At 36.5% G+C, this 22729-nt stretch overlaps 1 protein-coding gene across 1 annotated transcript in view; it reads right to left on the bottom strand.

Annotated features, from left to right (window-relative positions):
* Positions 1–22729, bottom strand: part of LOC141561614 (glycerol-3-phosphate dehydrogenase [NAD(+)], cytoplasmic-like) — a 58568-nt gene that overhangs the window by 28248 nt on the left and 7591 nt on the right. The window contains exon 2 of the mRNA XM_074301476.1: positions 4816–5153. The gene's annotated coding sequence lies outside the window, so the exon portion shown is untranslated. The remainder of the gene's footprint in view (positions 1–4815; positions 5154–22729) is intronic.

The following is a 22729-nucleotide window of genomic DNA, read 5'->3' as shown; positions in this document are numbered from 1 at the left end:
AATTATAGAACATTGATGCAAAAATTTTAAAAATATTAGCAAAGCAATTACAGCAATTTATCAGCAGGATAATACACTATGACCAAGTGGGATTTATACCAGGAATGCAGGGCTGGTTCTATCAGGAAAACTATTACCACAAAAAAGAATATAAGAAATGCCAAAGTCCCACCGTCCAGAAATACCATATACCAAGAATAAGATAGCATGGATATGTGGTCAAATGTAAAATATTAAATTTCATATGACCCTTACTTTTAGTTCAGGCCATCACTTCTTACTTAGTCTAGTGAAATGGTCTAATAATTGATTTCCCTGCCTCAAATCTCTCCTAATTCAGATCTTGCTGGGCCAGCTAAATGGTTTAAATATAACTTTAGATACTGTTACTTTGTTGTGTGACCCTGGATAAATCATTTAATCTTAAAGTTTCCTCATCTGTAATATGGGGATTGATGAGGGTTGGGGTCCCTTTAAGTTTCCTAATTGCCCAACCCATGGCTGACCTTGATTCACAAATTCTGGTCAAAGGCACCCTTTGAATATCCGGGCCCAGCCCCCACCCTCAGCTCAGCTTCCCCCAGCCCTCACCTGATCTGAGCTAACTGAAAAGCCCGCCAGAACTGGCTACCACCCATCATCTTTTGGGTATAAAAGAAACAAGGCTGGACTGCCCTCATTACAGGAGCCCTCCCAGCCAACACATGGTATCCTTTCGGCCATATAAGGGTCTTTGCCCGCCAATGGCCACCTCTGGCCCTGGCATCTTTCCAAATACCTACAATAAACCTTTTATTTATCAATCTAGGTTTTCGGGCCTATAAATTCATTTTACAGGGGACACTGCGCCTCATGGGATCTATGGGCCGACAAATGGGATTCCCCCTTTCCTTTCCCTCATTAGGGATGATAGCATGTACATTGTTATGAAGACCCAAATGAGATAATAATTATAAAGCATGAGTGATGTGAGCAGAACCAGGTTTCCATTGTGCACAGTAACAAGAAGATTATATCATGATCAACTATGATAGACTTAGTTCTCAACAATACAGTGATCCAAGGCAATTCCAATAGACTTGGATTGAAAAATGCCATCTCCATCCAGAGAGAGAATTATGGAGACTTAATACTGAACAAATTATCCATTTTCACCTCTTTATTTATATGTTTTCTCTTATGGTTTTTCCCTTTGTTCTGGTCTTTTTTTTTTTAACAACATGATTCACAGGGAAAAATGCTTTAAAATTTGTATTTAATGTTTGGCAAACATAAAGAATGTTATACATTATTTAGTGATTTCAGCTGTGATCTCATTTAGGTTTTGGTTTTTTTGTTTTGTTTTGTTTTGTTTGCAAAAATACTGGGATAGTTTGCCATTTCTTTCTTCAAAATACTATGTAAATGTTAGCTATTATTATCATTTTCATTTTCTGTCTTCTATACAGCTGCCCAAGTGATTTTCATTAGGTGTAGGTCTGACCATATTACTTCCCCATTCACAGTCTAGTATCTCTCTATTGCCTCTAGAATAAAATAGATTATTCACCTTTTCCAGATATAAAGTTATGTCAAAATGGCATGTGTTCCTTACATGACATTCCATCCACCTACAATGCCTTTTCCCATGACCATTCCTCATTCCAGTAATACTGACTCTCCTCATCTCTGTTTCAAAGAATTCCTCTCTTCCTTCAAAGGACAGTAGCTCAAATACCACTCTCTACACAAAACTGTCCATGATATCCCTCTCTTCCCTTTGCTAATGTTCTCCTTCCCAATCTTGTATTTGGCTCCCTTGTGTTTACTTTTTTTTTATTATTATTCTGTATTTACATATAGATATTTCGGTGTATATATGTGTATATATATATATATATATGCAGTTGTTAGGTGGCACAGTGAATAGAGTGCCAGACCTGGATTCAGGAAAACTCATCAAATCTGGCCTTAATCACTTCCTAGCTGTAGGATCCTGGACAATTTAACTTCATCCTGTTTGTCTCAGTTTCCTTATGTGTAAGATGAGCTGGAGAAAGAAATGACAAATCATTCCAGTATCATTGCCAAAAAAACCCCAAATGGGATCACAAAGAGTTCAATTATGACTGAACATGATTGAACCCATTAGAATGGGGGAAAAGAAATTATGTTTCATTCTTTGTATTTGTATCCCTAGACTTTAGCATAATGAGTGGTAACAGTCACTTAATAAATGTATATTTTTAATGCTGGAAAGGATGGCTTAGAAGACATCTCCAGTTTTAATTCCCTTCAACAGGGAGGATGGACATGGGGTGAGATAGAGAGAAAAATACTGTGTCAAGTACTAATGGCTCTAAGAGTTTGGCAGATGACCATAAAGTCTCTATCTAAGGTGCTATATAGAGAGTTAGATGAACATCAAAGAAAGGTTGTTGATTTAATAAGGGCAGTCTAGAATAATGAAGAAGAAATAGAAGTACATCTTTTCTTCTGAGCCCCATAGTTACCTTTCCTGAAGAGTTTTAGACTATGGAATCTTCCCCATCCTTTCTTTGAATTCTGAAATCTGCTCTCCCAAAATTTATAGGGCATGTATGACTCTGATATCTTCCTTTTCAATCCAAGATTTTATTTTTAAATTCTTTTCAAAATGTATTATTTATTTTAGTTTTTAAAACAAATGTTCAGTTCCAAATTCTTTCCCTCCTCCTAATCCCTGCCCCAATCATTTTAAAGGCAAGCAATATGAAATCAATTATACATGTGAAGCCATACAAAACACATTTCCATATTTGTCATTTCACACAAGTAGTGAAAAAAATAAAGAAAATTTAAGTTTACCCTCAGAGTTCACCAGTTCTCTCTCTGGAGTTAGAGTCCTTCAGAATTGACTTAGATCATTGTACTGATCAGAGTAGTTAAGTCTTTCACAGTTGTTGATCAAAGATTTCTCAAGGTTGCTATTATTAGAATTAGGTCAAGAAAAATAATTGTCCATCTCTTGACTGGCATACCATCTTTAGTCTCCTTGTCTTTATTTATTTATTTATTTGAGTGCACTTGGGGTTAAGTGACTTGCCCAGGGTCACACAGCTAGGCAGTGTTAAGTGTCTGAGATCAGATTTGAACTCCGGTCTTCTTGACTTCAGGGCTGATACTCTATCTACTGCCCCATCCAGCTGTCCCATCTCCTTGTCTTTAATCTGATAATCTTTGCATGCACAGAATGCATCCCATCCTCATGTCTGCCTCACAGGACTGAAACAAGGCCACAAAAATACTAGTATTAACAGAGACAGGACTAGGTCTAATTAATCTCAAACTAAAGCTTACCCATTGTGGATCTGTCTGTTGTAAATAAGTCTTATCCTTTTTATCTAGAACATGGATTCTTATTCCTTATCATATCACAAACCCCTTTGATAGCCTGGTGAACCTTTTTTCTCAGAATTATGTTTTTAAATATATAAAATAAAATAATTGGGATTATGAAGCAAATAAATTATATTAAAATATAATAACCAAGATATTTTTTCCCTGAGGCTGGGGTTAAGTGAGTTGCCCAGGGTCACACAGCTAGGATGTGTTAAGTATCTGAGGTCACATTTGAACTCAGGTCCTCCTGATTTCAGGGGAAGGTGTTCTGTCCACTGCATCATTTAGCTGCCCCCTCCACCCAAATTTTTTTTAAATTAAAGCTTCTTAATTTTCAAAATGTATACATGGATAATTTTTCAATATTAACCCTTGCATTCTGATAAAAAGTCTTTTTTCTAAAATATATAGAGAATTGATTCAAATTTATAAGAATTCAAGCCATTCTCCAACTGATAAATGGTTAAAGGATATGAAAAGACAATTTTCAGGTGAAGAAATTAAAATCATTTTTAGTCATATGAAAAGGTGCTCATTATTGATCAGAGAAATACAAATTAACACAACTCTGAGATACCACTACACACCTCTCGGATTAGCTAAAAAGAATGGGAAAAGATAATGACAAACATGTTGGAGGGGATGTGGGAAAACTGGGACAGATACATTGTTTATGGAGTTGTGAACGGATCCAACCATTCTGGAGAGCAATTTGGAACTATGCCCAAAGTAGTACCTCATATATATGTAGTTTTGATCTTTACTATCAGAACCAAGCTCCTTAAGAGAAGGAACTAACACTGTCTGGCACAAAATAGGTGCTTAAGGATGCTTTTTGATTGATTGACTGCTTCCTCTAGCTTTTGAAGAATGAAATTACCATGAAGAAAGATTTTAAAAAATAATAATTAGTTGTTCTGATAGCTCTGAAAGATGTTCAGATAATTGAAATTATCTATTACTATTTAATTTAATTAATTTTGATCTGTTTTCTAGTCTCCTTGCTCATTTCTCCATTTTGCCTAGAGTTCACCATTATAGAATTGCTTCTAGTTCTCCTGACCCGAGGGCTCTCTGTCACAGATCTATTGGATTTTCTTATATGAGTGTATAACTTTAAGTCTCTTTCCATGCTTCTTTTCTCTCCCTCCTACTTTCCTTTCTCCCACACCCTTCTATCCCTTTTTTGCCCTGGTACTGAATTCAGTAGAAATGTATTCAATCTTCTCTCAACTCAAACCCCAATAGCCTTGAGGGGTATGGACAAAATAGAATGCTTGTGCAACCAAGGAACTTGTGAGAAAACAAAAGTCCCCATACCAGAGACCTACCAAAGCCTAGGACAAGTACAATTGGCTCCAGCCTCTGCAAAATACACATTGGAGCAAGGAATCAAGGATTTCCAGAACTGGCAGCCCTCCCATTTCCAACTTTTCCAGCCAAGCTAGTACCTACCAGTTTCCAGAACCAACGATGCACACCTTCAGCAATTCTTGGGAGGATTTCAGGGTGCTGTCTGAGGAAGGAGCTGATTTTGAATAGGAGCTAGCATCAGTCGGGCCATGCAGGCTATGCTGGCCTTTGCCAAACTGGCCATGCTTGGCAACTCGGACAGTTGCAGCAGCAGCAGCTACGGTAATCTCCGTGATTGAAGCTCTAACAGTAGCCAAAGCAGTACTGAAGAAAATTGGAGGGGCAAGTATGAGAGGGGCTGAGTCTTAATGATACTGCACCAATTAGTGAGTATTGCCTGCTTCTGTTTTTCTTCCACCAATTTGTTAGCCTCCTGGAGACTGAAAGAAAAGAAGAGAAACAAAATGAGCCCTTTTATAAGTAAGGAACCAACTTGGGGGGGGCAGGGGAAGAAAGAAGACTATGATGTTATGGTCCAGCTACACAGGGCTTAAATACTGTTGCTCACTCCCTCCTGGCTTTATCTCATACCTGGAAAGCAATCAGGCTACACACATCTCTACATCTCAGAATCCCTAGTTTCCCTGGAGTCACAGCTCAAGGGTCACCTCCTACAGCGAATGCTTCCTGGCCAAATTCTAACAATGCCTTCCTATTTCAAGGTTACCTCCTGTCTGTCATGTGTGGATCTTGTATAATGTTATATATTACCTTTCTCTGGGAGAATGTGGTCCAATCTAAAAGCCAGTCTAGGAATTTCTAGCTCCTCTGGCTTTGAGGTACTGTTTGTAGAGAGCCCTAGATTTTTTTTTATTAAAGTTTTTTTTATTTTCAAAACATATGCATACGTAATTTTCAATATTCACCCTTGCAAAACCTTGTGCTCCAATTTTTTCCCTCCCTTCCTCTCCCCCCCCTCCCCCTAGACAGCAAGTAATACAGTATGTTAGACATGTGCAATTCTTCTATATTTCCACAATTGTTATGCTGCACAAGAAAAATCAGATCAAAAAGGAAAAAAAAATAAGAAAACAAAATGTAAGCAAACAAAAAGGTGAAAATAGGGGCAGCTAGATGGCGCAGTGGATAGAGCACCAGTCCTGAAGTCAGAAGTACCTGAGTTCAAATCTTCTCTCAGACACTTAACACTTCCTAGCTGTGTGACCCTGGGCAAGTCACTTAACCCCAATTGCCTCAGGGGAAAAAAAGGATGAAAATACTATGTTGTGCTCCAGTCAGTCCCTAATTCCTCTCTGAGTGTAGATGGTGCTCTCCATCACATGACCTTGAAGAATTGGCCTGAGTTACCTGTTGAAAAGAGCCACGTCCATCAGAATTGATCATTGTATAATCTTGTTGCTGTCTACAATGATTTTCTGATTCTGCTCATTTCACTTAGCATCAATTCATGTAAGTCTCCCCAGGCCTCTCTAAAATCATCCTGATGATCATTTCCTTAGAATAATAATATTCAATAACATTCATATACCATAACTTCCTCAGCCATTCTTTAACTGATGGGCATCCATTCAGTTTCCAGTTTCTGGCCACTACAAAAACTGCCACAAACATTTTTGCACATGTGGATCCCTTTCTCTCCTTTAAGATCTCTTTGAGATATAAGCCCAGTAGAAACACTGCTGGATCAAAGCGTATAATCCTTTGGGCACAGTTCCAAATTGGAGAGTCCCAGATTTCTGATAGAGGCTACTGCTTAGCACCCTAAGCTAATAATGCTGTACTTGGATGATTAAGATCATAAAAATAATTGCTACTGACATTTCTATAACACTTTACAGATTGTAAGGTACTTTGCATAGCATACATTTGGTTCTAGAAGAACGAACCCAACTTAAACAGATAAGAAAACTGATTCCCAGAGGTCCTTACTGTTGTCACAAGGCAATCCTTGTACACCTCTTTAACTCACAGTGGCTCTTTCAAGTTTTTCAACCCACCTCAGACTTCCCATAGTTTTCCCTCCTTAGCTAAGAATCTTGCCTCACATTTTACTGAAAAAATTGAGGCCGTTCCCTAAGACCTACCTCTTTTCTCCTCTTCTCATCTTACATTTACTCCTTTCTCACATAATAAAGTGGTCTTTCCAAGGCCTTTCTACATGCATTCTACATACGCCAATTTCAATCCATCTTCCCCAGCACATTTCCCCCTTTATTCTCTCCATTCTCACTTCATCTTTAGTCTCTCCTGTTGATTGGCTGCTTCCTTCACAGCTGATAAAACATATCTAAATGTCTCTCCCATCCTACAAAAACTCTCACTTGATCAATCTATTCCTGATGACGGGCAATGCCTGACTTTTACCATTTATCTCTATCTTTTACTTTCCCCCTTTCAGATTCTGCTTGAAGATCTTCAATGATAAGAACACATTCAGAATCATCAATCCATAAATGAACAATTCTAATGTAACCAAATATTTTTACTTACCTGTTAGGAGAGGTCATATCAGATCCTTATAACCTGAAGTGGCCTGCTCCTTTAAACCTACTCTTAAAATGCCACCGAGAGGCAAAGTAGGACTGAAGGCTTTCAATGTACTTTTAGATATTTCTATAAAGGTAGGTTTTTTTTTTAACTTATGGACTTATTTAAACTTATAAATGTACTATTTATTCATATAAATGATCTGAATTATGACCTTATTTATTTTTCTCTTAGGCTTCTTCCTTAGTGCTTTTAGCTTTTTGGTATTACAAAATGTCATCCTCAAGCCCCAACTTGAAAAAATTTTAAATAAAACCAATCTGTCTCTGTGTGTGTGTAAGAGGAGTTTGCTGATTCCCAGAGTATCTCAGATGAGACCTCCACAAGGAGGATGCTAGGAAGGAGATGGTTTATTTTCTAGTGGAGGATGTTAGAAAGCTTCTTCCAGGAGAATTGGGATGATATATAAGGGGGCCCTGGAAAGACAGATTGTGGAGCATGCATAGACATTTTTAAATTGGTTTCAATTGGTTAAAGGCATTATTCTTTTTTTTTTTTAATTATTTTTTTTTAAATTTTTTATTCATTTTTCCAAATTATCCCCTCCCTCCCTCCACTCCCTCCCCCTGATGGCAGGTAATCCCATACATTTTACATGTGTTACAATATAACCTAGATAAAATATATGTGTATAAATACCATTTTCTTGTTGCATATTAATTATTAGCTTCCGAAGGTATAAGTAACCTGGGTAGATAGACAGTAGTGCTAACAATTAACATTCACTTCCCAGTGTTCCTTCTCTGGGTATAGTTATTTCTGACCATCATTGATCAAGTGGAAGTGAGTTGGATCTTCTTTATGTTGAAGATTTCCATCAGAATACATCCTCATACAGTATTATTGTTGCAGTGTATAGTGATCTTCCGGTTCTGCTCATTTCACTCAGCATCAGTTGGTTTAAGTCTCTCCAGGCCTCTCTGTATTCCTCCTGCTGGTCATTTCTTACAGAGCAATAATATTCCATAACCTTCATATACCACAATTTACCCAACCATTCTCCAATTGATGGACATCCATTCACCTTCCAGTTTCTAGCTACAACAAAAAGAGCTGCCACAAACATTTTGGCACATACAGGTCCCTTTCTGCTCTTTAGTATTTCTTTGGGATATAATCCCAATAACAGCAATGCTGGGTCAAAGGGTATGCACAGTTTGATAACTTTTTGGGCATAGTTCCAGATTGCTCTCCAGAATGGCTGGATTCTTTCACAACTCCACCAACAATGTATCAGTGTCCCAGTTTTCCCACATCCCCTCCAACATTCATCATTATTTGTTCCTGTCATCTTAGCCAATCTGACAGGTGTGTAGTGGTATCTCAGAGTTGTCTTAATTTGCATTTCTCTGATCAGTAGTGATTTGGAACACTCTTTCATATGAGTGGAAATAGTTTCAATTTCATCATCTGAGAATTGTCTGTTCATATCCTTTGACCATTTATCAATTGGAGAATGGTTCAGTTTCTTATAAATCAGGGTCAGTTCTCTATATATTTTGGAAATGAGACCTTTGTCAGAACCTTTCCTTTTAAAAATATTTTCCCAATTTGTTACTTCCCTTCTAATCTTGTTTGCATTAGTATTGTTTGTACAGAAACTTTTTAGTTTGATGTAATCAAAATCTTCTATTTTGTGATCAATAATGATCTCTAGTTCTCCTCTGGTCATAAATTCCTTCCTCCTCCACAGGTCTGAGAGGTAGACTATTCTCTGTTCCTCTAATCTATTTATGATCTCATTCTTTATGCCTAAATCATGGACCCATTTTGATCTTATCTTGGTATATGGTGTTAAGTGTGGATCCATATCTAATTTCTGCCATATTAATTTCCAGTTTTCCCAACAGTTTCTTCCAATAATGAATTTTTGTCCCTAATGTTGGTATCTTTGGGTTTGTCAAAGATTAGATTGCTATAGATGTACCCTTTTTTGTCCTTTGTATCTAATCTGTTCCACTGATCTACCGTTCTATTTCTTAGCCAATACCAAATGGTTTTGGTGACTGTTGCTTTATAATATAGCTTTAGATCAGGTACACTTAGACCACCTTCCTCTGAGTTTTTTTTTCATTAGTTCCCTTGCAATTCTCGACCTTTTATTCTTCCATATGAATTTTGTTGTTATTTTTTCTAGGTCATTAAAATAGTTTCTTGGGAGTCTGATTGGTATAGCACTAAATAAATAGATTAGTTTGGGGAGTATTGTCATCTTTATTATATTCGCTTGGCCTATCCAAGAGCACTGAATGTCTTTCCAATTATTTAAATCTGACTTTATTTTTGTGGCAAGTGTTTTGTAATTTTTCTCATATAATTCCTGACTATTCTTTGGTAGATGGATTCCCAAATACTTTATACTCTCAACATTTGTTTGGAATGGAATTTCTCTTTGTATCTCTTGCTGTTGCATTTTGTTGGTGATATATAAGAATGCTGAGGATTTATGTGGATTTATTTTGTATCCTGCCACTTTGCTAAAATTCTGAATTATTTCTAATAGCTTTTTAGCAGAGTCTTTGGGGTTCTCTAAGTATACCATCATGTCATCTGCAAAAAGTGACAATTTGATTTCTTCATTTCCTATTCTAATTCCTTGAATCTCTTTCTCGGCTCTTATTGCTGAGGCTAGCGGGTTAAAGGCGTTATTGAAGAAGACACTTCTGATTGGCTATAGGGACATTCAAAATAAGCCCTTCTGTTTCTTATGATCTTTTAGTCTTGAGCATTTGGGAGAGGTTGGAAATTGGTGAAGTGAACAATGACTTTGGGAGTTGGAAATGTCAGGAGGATTCCTTGGCATTTCATTATTCCAGAGCCCAGTTTTGTGGCCAGTGTAATATCAGTATCCTTAGGTATAGAGAGAATGGCACCTCCTGTCATTCTAGTGTAGCTTTCACAGTCAGAGTGGCATTGATGCTTGAAGAACAAGGAATAACTTTTAAGAATGATCTCCCAGATCTCAGCCCAGTGATAGATTGCTAAGCCATAGACTTGTCTCACAGGCTTGACAAATCTGGAGTTTTGAGCCTGTTTCCCCAGAGACCAAGATTGTGCAGTTGTTGGGGGGATGTATGTGCTTCCGTACTTGCCACACTTTTGAAATAAATATCTCTTTGCAAAAGCTGATCTGATGTTAAGTGGTTAAAGTAAAGCACTTGTCACTGGTCCCTTTGACAAATAGAAGGATACAAATAGATGAGGACTTGAGATAACAGCAGATGAAGACACACATATCCACAAATTCCACTCAATCCTAAAAAAGTTGGACTTGCGTATACACATTACATTTGTGCGCGCGCGCACACACACACACACACACACACATACATACACACACACATGATACAGTGGATAGAAAGCTAGACTTGGAGTCAGGAAGACCTGAATTCAAATCCAGCCTCAGATACTTTCTCACTATGAGATCTTGGGCAAGCCATTTAAACTTGATCAGTATTAATTTCCTCATCAATAGCATGAGGAAGATAACACTTACCTCCTGGGACTGTTGTGAGCATAAAATAATAGTTGTAAAGTATTATGTTAATGTCAACTATATATATAAAAGAATATAGATAGATACAGATATTCCCACTTATGGAATAAGGATTATTTTGAACTAGCCATTAATATTCCTGATTAGAAAATAATCAAATAAGCAATAAACATTCAGCTTGGGTAATAACCTTTTTTTTTTTTTTCCCTGAGGCAATTGGGGTTAAATGACTTGCTCAGGGTCCCACAGCCAGGAAGTGTTAAGTGTCTGAGGTCAGATTTGACTTCAGGGCTGGTACTCTATCCACTGAACCACTAGCTGCTGCTTGGCAGCTTCAATAATCTTTGAAGCAATTCACTGTGAGGGAAAAAATGAAGAGACTTGAAATCCCCTGTGAGGTCTATGTGACGAGCTTTAATTGACAAGGAAACATTTTAATAATTTTATTTTTTAAGAAGGAATCCTCCTCCTCTCTGTTGAGGAAAAGGAAGAACCAGTGATGCCTGTTTAGAAAATGAGATCTTTAAAAGGAACTCAGTGATAACATAGGTCACTTTGGAATATAATGGAGTACATCTAGATTTGATAAATCAGAATTTTTAATCTTAAAACAATATAAGCAGAGTAAAATTGTGCTAAAACTGAACACTGAATCAAAAAAACAGGCCAAAGAAATGCCTGGTGACTCTGTGGATGTCTTTGGCCCATTTGTTAGATTGTTTTATGTAGTCTTCCTCTCATTTTTGAAACTAGTTCAAATTAAGTTAAAAATATTGGTGGCTATAGATCACTTTTCTTATATGCCCAAAAACATTCATTCAGAACAAAAGATTAGCTGAATGTTATAACTGTTGATTACCTTGGATATCTACTAGTCCTACTTTCTCATTTTAAAAAGGTTAATTTGTTCATTTATTTATTTTATAGAATGATCTCCCTATCTTGCCTAAATAGAAAAAGAACTCATGAGTCTGGTCTTATCACAGGAGCCTTGATTTGTCCCATTTTCCAAGTTGGGCTGACTGTTCCCTCCTTGGTAACATACTGCTCCACCTTTCCTTATGCTTCTTCCTCCCAGCTTACTCTATTGCCATATCACTATGTTGAAATCCAAGTGGCTTAGCTCATTGCAACTCATATCTCCTTAGCTGAGCTTAAAGGATACTCCAACCTCAGCATCACTTATAGCTAAGATTTGCAGGCATGTACCACTACCCTTGGGCCCCCCTCCCACTTCATTTTACAGATAGACACTGAGAATAATCAAAATATTAGTAGCAGAACTGGAGCTAAAACCAGCTAGCCACTCCCTGTGAGAAATTGTTATTAGTTATGGAGAATATGCAAGAAAATTCTATACTGACCAAATGAGCAAACTTTGAGCATTAATTAATAAATAATGAGTCTTTAAATTAGGAACAACTTGTATAGAGAAATACCAGGCAGAGGAAGCTCATTTTCCTCAGAACTATTCCCTCCTTGCTCTAAACTGCTCTTTGTTCCCTAATTCAGAGCAGCTGAGGAGTGAAAGATATATGTAAAAATACAAATGATTCCAGTTAGCAAGTTACTGATGGCCAGTATCTATTTGTCTCCTATGAATATCGTCCTTTATGCTCTTGCTATAAGAGGAGCCTTCAGTGATGGAGTTGAGAGATTCTGACTTTTATTGTTGTAAGAAGGTACTTTCCCTAGAGAAACAATATTAGAAAAAATAGTATAACTGAAATAACACTAATTATAATAAGCATTATATTTTGGGTAAACAAATCAAGTTTTGTTTTGTTTTTTTAAGCATGTCTCAGGATTCTAGCTACCATTTATGATGCTTCTAACTCAAAGAAAATGCATTTAGAGGTACAAATAAATAATTTACAGACTATAATGACTTACAGATGCTTCCCTAAAATTGACTTGCACTCATATTATGAAACAGAGATTATGGGATTGTTTTGTGGGAAATTCAAGTAGAAAAATGTCAGAAGAGAAGATCTGTGGAGAGTAAAAATATCTGGGCACCTCCTGTCTCACACATGGTGTTCAAGATGGAAGATCTTAGAAAAACTTCGAACCTGCTTCATGCTTTCCTTTTTGGCATCTTTCTCCCAGAATTCTCCATAAAAGTCACACAGGAATAGAGATTCATGGCTTTATATATAAACTCCTTTCTGTTCTTTGTATATGGAAATGTTATCTCTTCTGCTGCTTGTTAAATTCATTTTTTTAAAAGAGTAATTATGGGAAACCATTTTGTTCATGAAATTAAGACACTGGGGAATTTGCTAAATTTTATAAGGCACATTTTATTATCTATTCATTTGTATTTTGTAATTAATCAAAGGGAAAAACCGAACAAACTCATTAAGAATAGGAAAAGACAAGACACAATTTGCATTGTATATGTGTGTATGAACTAGCTGTCAAAAACATGACAATAATAGGAGTTTAGCATGATAGGATTCATAAATAATCCTCTTAGCTATACTTAAATTCAAGGAAGCAGAGACTGTCTGAATGATGAAAAACCTTTTCACATCCAGTTTTGAAACAAGGTGAAGCATATTTTCTCGTATAGTCAGTACAGTAAAAGACTACTGAGGACTCTTCCTGAGCTCTGCATAAAAATATGTTAAGCTCTGGGCATCTCACCTGAAAAATGACATGTGTCAGAATTATGGAACCATAAGGACTAGTGGTTTGGTGGGAAATATGAAAATTTATGGGGGAACAGAGGAGGCAAGAGTTCAAATAAATGAAAAGAAAAGGCACAATATAGGGGAAGCACTTCCCAACACAGAGATAGCCACAGAATGAAGTTCAAGCTGATGTGTTCTTTTTGTTGAGATATTTTTGGTACTTTGTTGAGAGCAGCAGTTTACTGAGGGGGCAATGCTGTGTCTTCTACAAACTGCACTTGAGGTGAGCATAAGCTGTACTCTGAAGCCTAGACTAGACATGGTAGTTGCTGAGTTAATTAATAATCTCATTTCCATTTGTTTCCCAATTTGCTTCACTCACTTATATATAATCAACTTGGGCTGAGCAGTTGCCCTGGGCAAGGGTGACTCAGAGTAGATTAAGTAGTTCAATCTGAGAATTTTTTTTTGTCATTTCTCTCATTGAGAGCAAGGAAGAAAGAGAAACAGATTCAGATAGACAGAAAATAGATGCAAAAATAAAAAATACATTTAGTAATGGAGTGTCAGGCAGCTAGATAGCACAGTGGACAGGTCACTGGACCTGAAATCAGGAAGACTCATCTTTGGTTCAAACCTAGACTCAGGCAGTTACTAGCTACGTGACCTTGGGCAAATCAGTTTATCCTGTTTGCCTCAGTTTCCTCATCTGCAAAATGAGCTTGAGAAGGAAGTGGCAAAATAATGCAGTCTTTGCTCCAAAACCCCAAAATGAAGTCACAAGGAGCTGGACGGGACTGAATGATTAAACAACAGTGGAATGTCAAGTGTGAGTAACAGAAAGAAGGCCAATTCTAGTAAAGAAAGGGGAGAAAAATAATTAGGCTGGAAAGATGGGTTGAAGCCAGGGGTTGTGAAGATCTTTTAAAAGTAAACAAAGAAAAACAAAACAAAGAGGTTTACATTTTTATCCTTTAGACAAAAGTCATCCATGAGAGCTTATTGAGTACAGGAGTAACAGATTTAGATCTGTGCTTTGCAGCTGTGTGGAGAGTGGAATGGAATGAGAGCCCAACTAGAAGATTATTGCAACAGTATGCTAGAAGTGATAAAGGCCTAATCTAAGGTGATGACTGCATGAGTAGAGGAAAAAAAATCAAATGCAGTTGATAGGGATATCGATAGCAAGAGTGGCACCTGATAAATGGATGTGGGGAATAGAAAAGTAAAAGAATCAAGAGTGATACAGAGGTTGTGAATATGGATGAATGGGAGAGTCTTTAACAGAAATAGAGAAATTTGTAAGAAGAGGAAGATGAATCTGTAGCTATATTTTGAAAAATCTGAACTGAACCCTTTAATAGTTTTTTCATTGCCCAAACAAAATATAGTTTTGTCTTAACTCTGTTGGAATCTGGGCTGGTGACAGAGCAAGAATGTATATTTATTTTATAAGGCAAATAGAGCAAAGTGAGATAAACTATAGCAAGAATAGGGAAAAAACCAGAATCGGGGAACCCAACAGCCATGCCTATTCCCAGAGGCCTCAGGAGAGGAGGCAACTACTAAGCCAAAGAAATAGTAGCATCTAAGCTACATAGACTTCAGGAGATGCAGGACCTTGAGCCGGCAGCAATGAAAGAAAACAAAGGTATTCCTGGTCTAAGTGAGAACACTGTGCTAGCGCTATTTCCAGTTCCTTATGACAGTTAAAAGTTCACTAATTTGTTTTGATCAGAATCAAAGGACCAAGATCAGGCTTCCTATTGTTATCATCATTTATCCATCTCCTAAACTCTATTTCCTTTCAAAACTTCCAACAAGGACAATTATAACTTTTTGGGTAATAGCTACAGGGGGGCAAGTTAAGTAAATGCTTAACAACCTCTTTTGAAGGGATTTTTAAAAATTCCCCTTTCATCAAAAGGATTTTTTACTATCACCATCAACTGTAGCTTTTTGCTGTTTGGAGATTGGCCAAATTGGAATGAGACAAAGTGTATAGATTAAAGGAAAAGGGATAAAAATGGAGGGAAAGTATTGCATAGGAAAAGGTGGGGCACAGATTGGTATTTAGATTTAAGGGGAGTGGGACAAGGTGTGTAAATGTATGGGAATGTGATAAAGAGAGAGGGGAAGGTGTGGGGGGAGAAGATAAGGAAGGAATTCAAGTGTTGGGGGAGGTTAATAGCAAAGCAAGTTAAGGAGTCGTATTAAAGTAGAAGAGTTAGCAGAGGTAGGAAATAAAGAGATATACATAAATACTACAACAAGGATCAATAGAAAAATTCATTAGGAAAAAAAAAATAGGGGCACCTAGGTGGCCCAGTGGATTAGATCCTGAGTTCAAATTTCTTCTCAGACACTTTAACATTTCCTGTCTGTGTAACCTTGGGCAAGTCACTTAATCCCAATTGCCTCAAAAAAAAATTAGGACTAGTAGTCATTGATCTCAAAGTCAACTTAAGGATTCACTCAAGGGGCAGCTAGGTGGTGCAGTAGATAAGAGTACTTCTGAGTCAGAAAGACCTGAGTTCAAATCTGTCCTCAGACACTTCCTGGCTGTGCGATCTTGTGTAAGTTACTTGACCCCAATTGCCTCAGCAAAAAAAGAAAAAAAAAGGAAAAAAAGATTCAGTCAAGAGAATTTATATTATATATATCAGCCATATTATTATTATTTTAGTTGCATGTCTACACATATATAAATGCATATGTATATATATGTGTATATATGTAGGTATGTATAGTGTGTATATATATGTGTATATATATATATAGTGTAATATATATGTGTGGGTTCATGGGTGGGTGTCAGGATATATACATATATACCTATGCTTAACTATAGCCTGCTTGGAGAAAGTAAGGGGATGAAAGGGGGAAAAAAAGAATAAAATAAAAAATGCACAGCAGAGATCAAAAGAATAACCTTCAGGGAAACAAAGAAAAGATGGACACTCATGAATATAATCTCTTCTATTATCATAATGTTTTCTTGAAATGGAAATTGTTACATATTTTGATTCCTCCTTGAGGTTCTGCTGGGTAGATGACAATTTTTTTCCTTTCCTTCTGTTTTTTTTTCTTTTTTTTCCTTATTTTGTATTTAATTTTAAATTAAAAAAAAATCATTATCAAGGATTTCTTTCAAATAAGAAAGAGACAGGCAAGAGATAGGTCAAAATGCCAATTAGCAGAGACTTAGGCAGAAAAGGTTCAATATCAAAGATCTGTTAAGCCACAGTTCTCTTTTATTGTCCTGACTTAGTTTCCCTAATTATTCTGACTCAGTCCTGCCTCAGTTTCCCTAATTGTTTTGCTTCAGTTTATAGTTGTTCTACTCAATCCTGCAAAACCTCCCCTCTCTTTTTATCAGAATATTTGATAAGGATAAGCAATCTTATGTTTTAGAATATCAGAATGCCTCTCCCCATCCCAAGCTATCAGAATGTCAGATATCAGAATGTCAGATACCCTCTTATCAAGATGCTTCTCCCCAGATCCAGAGCCTCTGCCTGATTATGCCATCTCATCTCCAGTGGCTCACCCCACCCTGTCAGAGTCCTGTTCTGCTCTCAGCACCCTGACTCCGCCCCTGCCTCGGTCTGCCCCCTGAGTCTGAGCCACATGTATATATGTGATTGAGAACTCTCATTGTTTGCTGGATTCTTGGAAATGATAGTCTCATTCAGCCCTTGGACCAAATCATGGATCCATTTGGTCAGAAAATCTCTCCCTTTCAAATAAAATATTAAATACTCTCTAATCTCTATCTTGCCTCAGTTTCTCCAGCATTACAGATCCAGTCATTGGGAAGACTGGGATTCAAGAGTATTAATTATTTTCTGCAGAGAATGGGATATAAAACAAGGATTCAGTTATGAGGGGATAGGAGTATAGGGCTGGGATTTGCTCATATGAGAACAAGGAATGGACACATAGCTCCTGGGGGAACTTGAGTACTCAGATCAGAAAAGAAGTACTAAATGTGTTTCTTAAAAACTGATTTTTCATTTTTTGTCTTTTAAGCACCCAGTATCTAGAAGGTTGCTTTGCATATAACTGTTAATAAAATACCAGTTGAACTGACACCATGCTAAAAAACAGACATCTTGCCAACAAAGGTCCACATTGTCAAAGCTATGGCTTTTCCAGCAGTAACATATGGCTGTGAGAGGAAGGTAAAGAAAACTGAGCACCATAGAATCAATGCTTTCCAACTGTGGTGCTGAAGAAGATTCCCTTGGATACCAAGGAGATGAAATCAGTCAATACTTAAAGAAATTTATTCAGACTGTTTGCTAGAAGGTCAGATTTTGAAGCTGAAACTAATGCTTTGGCTACATAATGAGAAGACAAGACTAACTGGAAAAGGCTCAGAATTTGGGAAAGATTGAAGGCAAAAGGAGAAGGGAACATGTAAACCAAGAACATGAGCTTGGACAGACTTGAGGAGATAGTGGAGGATGGAGAGGGTCTGGCATGCTATGGCCAAAGGGGTCATGAGGAGTCAAACATGACCTAACATGACTGACTGGCTGAACAGGACCAGAAACAAGATTGACTTCCTAAGGAGTATTCAATGAACATTCCAAGTACACGGGGAGAAAGGACAAAAAACAACCTCAAGGCATAAAGATGGGAAATAGAGTTGTATTAATGTATTTATATATATTAAAATTATGTTTTTATGTATTTATAGATAAGCTTCTCCAAGTCCAGTATTACCAAAGGCTACACCCGCCTACTTCTCAGCCCAGGGACCCGTTTCCCAAATCCTTTAAGATATTAGTGGAGGGGGAAAAGGTGAAGCAAGCATGGTTTCAGGAAATTCTAATTATTTAATCAGCAAGCATTTAATAACTTGTCTACTATGAGCCAGTGATTGTTTTAGGCAATACAAAGACAAAACTGAAATAATTCATGTCCCTGAGAATGCTTACATAACTGATTCAGCAGAATAACTCTCTCCTCCACCTCCTAAACCTAAATGCTTGACCATAAAAGGAAATCTCTTTACTTCCACATCTCCCATCTGCCTTTTGGCATTGAGTTTTTTTAGGTAATAATCCCAAATGCATTTATTAAGTACTCACTATATGGTAGACAATAAGGATATACAAACAAAATGAAAAGCAATTCCTTCTCTTAGAACGTACTCTCTACTAGAGTAGTATAAGTTGAATACAGTTAAGTCTAAATCTGACAATCTGCAGAGGAAGGGGAAAAGATCAAAAACTAAAATCAGGAAAGATTTCTAGTACAAGACAGCATGTGAGCTAACTCTTGAATGATGAATAAAAAAGATATTTCTGAGGGATATGTGATCAACACTGTGCTAAGCACTGGAAATAGAACATATAGATAGTCCCTGTATTCAGAGAGTTTACATTCTAATAAAGGGAGAACAACACATATGAGGGGAATGATGGCCAGGAAATGAAGATCAGGGTTGAAGGAACTAAAGAATCTAGGAGAAGATGAAAAAGGAGGAAATTTCAGGCATATGGGGGGAGAGAAGGGAGGAAGTATTAAAGGTACAAAGATGGGAAATGGAGTTGTATTTATGGAGTAGCTAGATCAGTCGATCTGGGATGTGAAGTAGAGAAACTTTTCTGGGGGAAGTAGTGTGGGGGACCCCCAAAAAAGTTCTTCAAGTGGCCAATTTTAGTCACATACAGCCATACAGATGGTTACCAGGAAATATTCTTGGATAAATGTTCTAGGATAGGGAATTTCCTGTCCTGAAAGCAGATGTAGCTCACATCCATTTCCTCTGCTGATCCTTTGCTATCTTCAGTTTCTTCCTGGCATACCATTCTCATAACTTGCCAAGAAGATGGTCTATTTAGAGTAAGAAGAGATCTGAGAGAGTATTGAATTTAATTTTTCATTTTACAAATGAGGGAAATGAAATTTTAAGAAGTTAAATGACTTATCCACATGGCTACACAGGTAATAAAGTAACCAAAAATCATGGATTTTTAGTGTTTATAGGCACTATAGAAACTATTGCTTCAAATTCCCTCCATTTTACAGATTAAAAAAAAAAAACAAGGTAGAAAATGGTAAAGTGACTTGTTCAGGGTCAAACAGCTACTGATGTGGGATTTGAATCCAGGTCTTCTTGACTCCAAATCCAATATCCCAGAAGTACCAAAGTTTAGCAGTCACTTTAGTCAGAAAAACTCCTGAATGGAACCAGATTAAAATATAATAGGGGAACATTTAACATAATAAATAAAAAATATGATATAATGTTAATTTGTAGTTTTCTGAGTCAATATAATGTCCTCTATTTCTATTTTGAGTTTGATAGCATTGGTATATTTATTTATTTTATTAAATATTTCCAAATTACATTTTAATGTCATTCAACATTCAGTGAGGAATTTTACTGGCAGATTACAGCCAGTGGGCTTGAATGTGACACCTCTGCATTGTACCATACTACTCAGGATCAAACTTTGGTCTTCTAACTTCAAATGCAACATTCCTTCCAGTGCTCCCTGACTCTCTAGAAATATCAAGATTAGGCACTTTCTCCATGGAATGAAAGGCCTTTTCAAAACTCTTCAATGATTCTCCCTATTTCCTATCAAATACCATCTGGTCTCTTTAGCTGGTATTTATCCTCATATATTCCATCATCCAGCCAAAAGGCATGCACTTGCTGTCTACCCTATTCATAGCTTGTACTTTCCTGCTTGTTTTTGTTTAAAATGCATTTCTCCAATCAATAGTGATTTAGAGCATTTTTTTCTCTTTAGCCAATCTGAGAGTGTGAAGGGGTACCTCAACAGTTGTCACAATCTGCCTTTTTCTAATCAATAGTGATTTAGAGAATATTTTTCATATATCTATAGATGGCTTTGATTTCTTCATCTGAAAATTATCTGTTCATATCTTTTGACAATTAGGGAATGATTTATAAATTTGACTTAGTTCTTCATATATTTAAAAAATGAGGCCTTTATCAGAAACACTGATTGTAAAAATTGTTTCCCAGTTTTGTGGTTTCCTTCTAATCTTGGCTATATTAATTTTGCTTGTGTAAAACCTTTTCAATTTAATGTAATCAAAATTATCTATTTTGTATTTTGTAATGTTCTCTATTTCTTGTTTGGTCATAAATTTCTCCCTTTTCCAAAGATATATAGGTAAACTATATCTCTTGCTCTCCTAATTTACTTATGGTATCACTCTTTACTCCTAAATCGTGTACCCATTTTGACCTTACTTTGGTATAGAGTGTGAGATATTGGTCTTTGCCTAATTTCTGACATAACTATTTTTCAATTTTCCTAGCAATTTTTGTCAAATATTAAGTTTTTATCCCAGAAGATAGTCTTTGGGTTTCTCAAATAGATTACTATGGTCGTTGATTATTGTGAGAGATACAATTTAGATAAAAATGCAGCCCTTATCATAATGAAATTTATCATCTAGTAGGAAAATATAGTAAATGTATGAAGTCATAATTATTATTGCTAAATCATTTTCACTTATGTCCAACTCTGTGACCCCATTATGATTTCATGTGGTTTTCTTGGCAAAAGCATTGGAGAAGTTTGCCATTTCCTTCTTCAGTTCATTTTGCAGATGAGAAACTGAAGCAAACAGGCTTAACTGAGGAAGAATCCAGGCCTAGCACTCTATCCATAGTGCTACCTAGCTGCCCACAACTATAATAGTGTTTTCCCAGGGCACAAAATGTTAAGTGAATTGGACTGGAATGATTTATTACCACTTGGGAGCCAAGAAAAGTTTTATGGAGAAGTGGCATTTAAACTAGGTTTTAAAAGATGGGCAAGATTTCAACAAGCAGAAGTGATGAGTGTTCTAGTAGCCCAAGTGATAAATGGTCAAAGTATATGAATGGACAATTTTCAAGTGAAGAAATTAATTCCATCTGTAGAGATAGGAAAAGTATTCTCTAAATTACTATTGATTAGAAAAATGCAAATTATGACAACTGTGAGGTACCCTTGTATCCCTTCACACCTCTCAGATCGACTAAGATGATAGGAAAAGAAAATGTCAAATGTTGGAGAGGATGTGGGAAAACTGGGACACCGATGCATTGTTGGTGGAATTGTGAACAGATCCAACCAGTCTGGAGAGCAATTTGGAACTATGCTCAAAGAGTTATCAAAATGTGCATATATCTTGTGATCCAGCAGTGCCACTACTGGACCTATATCCCAAAGTGATCATAAAAGAGGAAAAAGGATCTATGTGTACAAAAATATTTGTAGTGTCAAGGAATCAGAAAATGAGTGAATGCCCATTAACTGGGGAATGACTGAATTAGTTATGGTATATGAATGCAATGGAATATTATTGTTCTATAAGAAATGATGAGTAGACTGATTTAAAAAAAATCTGGACTTTTATGAACTGGTTTTGAGTGAAGTAAATAGAACCCAGAGAACATTGTACATAGCAGCAACATGATTATGTGATGATCATCTTTGATAGCCTTAATTCTTAGCAATTCAGTGATCTAAAGCAATTCCAATAAACTTTGGATGGAAAATGCCATCCATGTGGAGAAAAAGAACTATGGAAACTCAATGAAGATTGAAGCATACTATTTTCACTTTTTTTCTTTCAATTTTTTTTCCATTTTTCCTGATTTTTCTCTCCCAACATAACTCATGTGGAACTATATAAAAAAATGAACACATATATTTTAAATTTAAAATAACAAATAAAACCCACAAAAAATAGTGCCTCTTCTAGCACTCAGAGGGGCTTCATGTTTGTTGATATATATGCATATATATGATTAAAACTAAATATTTAAAATTGTAATGACTACAAAGAAAAAGATAGGAGAAGATACTTCCCTTCTTTCTTTGCAGACAAAGAGATTGTGAGTGTGGAACCAAGCTTTTAATGTCAGATGTGACTGAGGGTATTGGTTGGTTTTGCTGAACTGCTTTTTTTTTTCTTTAAAAAAAAAAATACTTCATTCCATGGGATAGATTTCTGGAAGGTGGAAAGACAAGCACATAATGGAAAATAAAAGTGATATTAAAAAATGATAAAAATACAATTTAAAAAAATAGTGCATAAGTAAACAAAAATCAGGTTGAATAATCCTCTTCTCATTCTGGCTTCTTTCTTGGAGCTGATCGACAGGAATTTAAGATCACAGAATCTCTCACAGCAAAAGGTGAGGGGTCAGAATTTCCAAAAAATTGTTAGCTGTAAATTTGGACAAAGGAGACTGGGTGAAGAGTCAGGAGGCAGCATTTATCCTGCTGGATTAGTAGTGAAACCACTTAGAGAACAGGCTCCAAATTAC

The sequence above is a fragment of the Sminthopsis crassicaudata genome, chromosome 3 (genome assembly GCF_048593235.1).
Source record: "Sminthopsis crassicaudata isolate SCR6 chromosome 3, ASM4859323v1, whole genome shotgun sequence".
In the NCBI taxonomy this organism is placed as follows: domain Eukaryota; kingdom Metazoa; phylum Chordata; class Mammalia; order Dasyuromorphia; family Dasyuridae; genus Sminthopsis; species Sminthopsis crassicaudata.
Note: the sequence above shows the minus strand (reverse complement) of the source record. Positions and strands in the feature narration are given on the sequence as shown.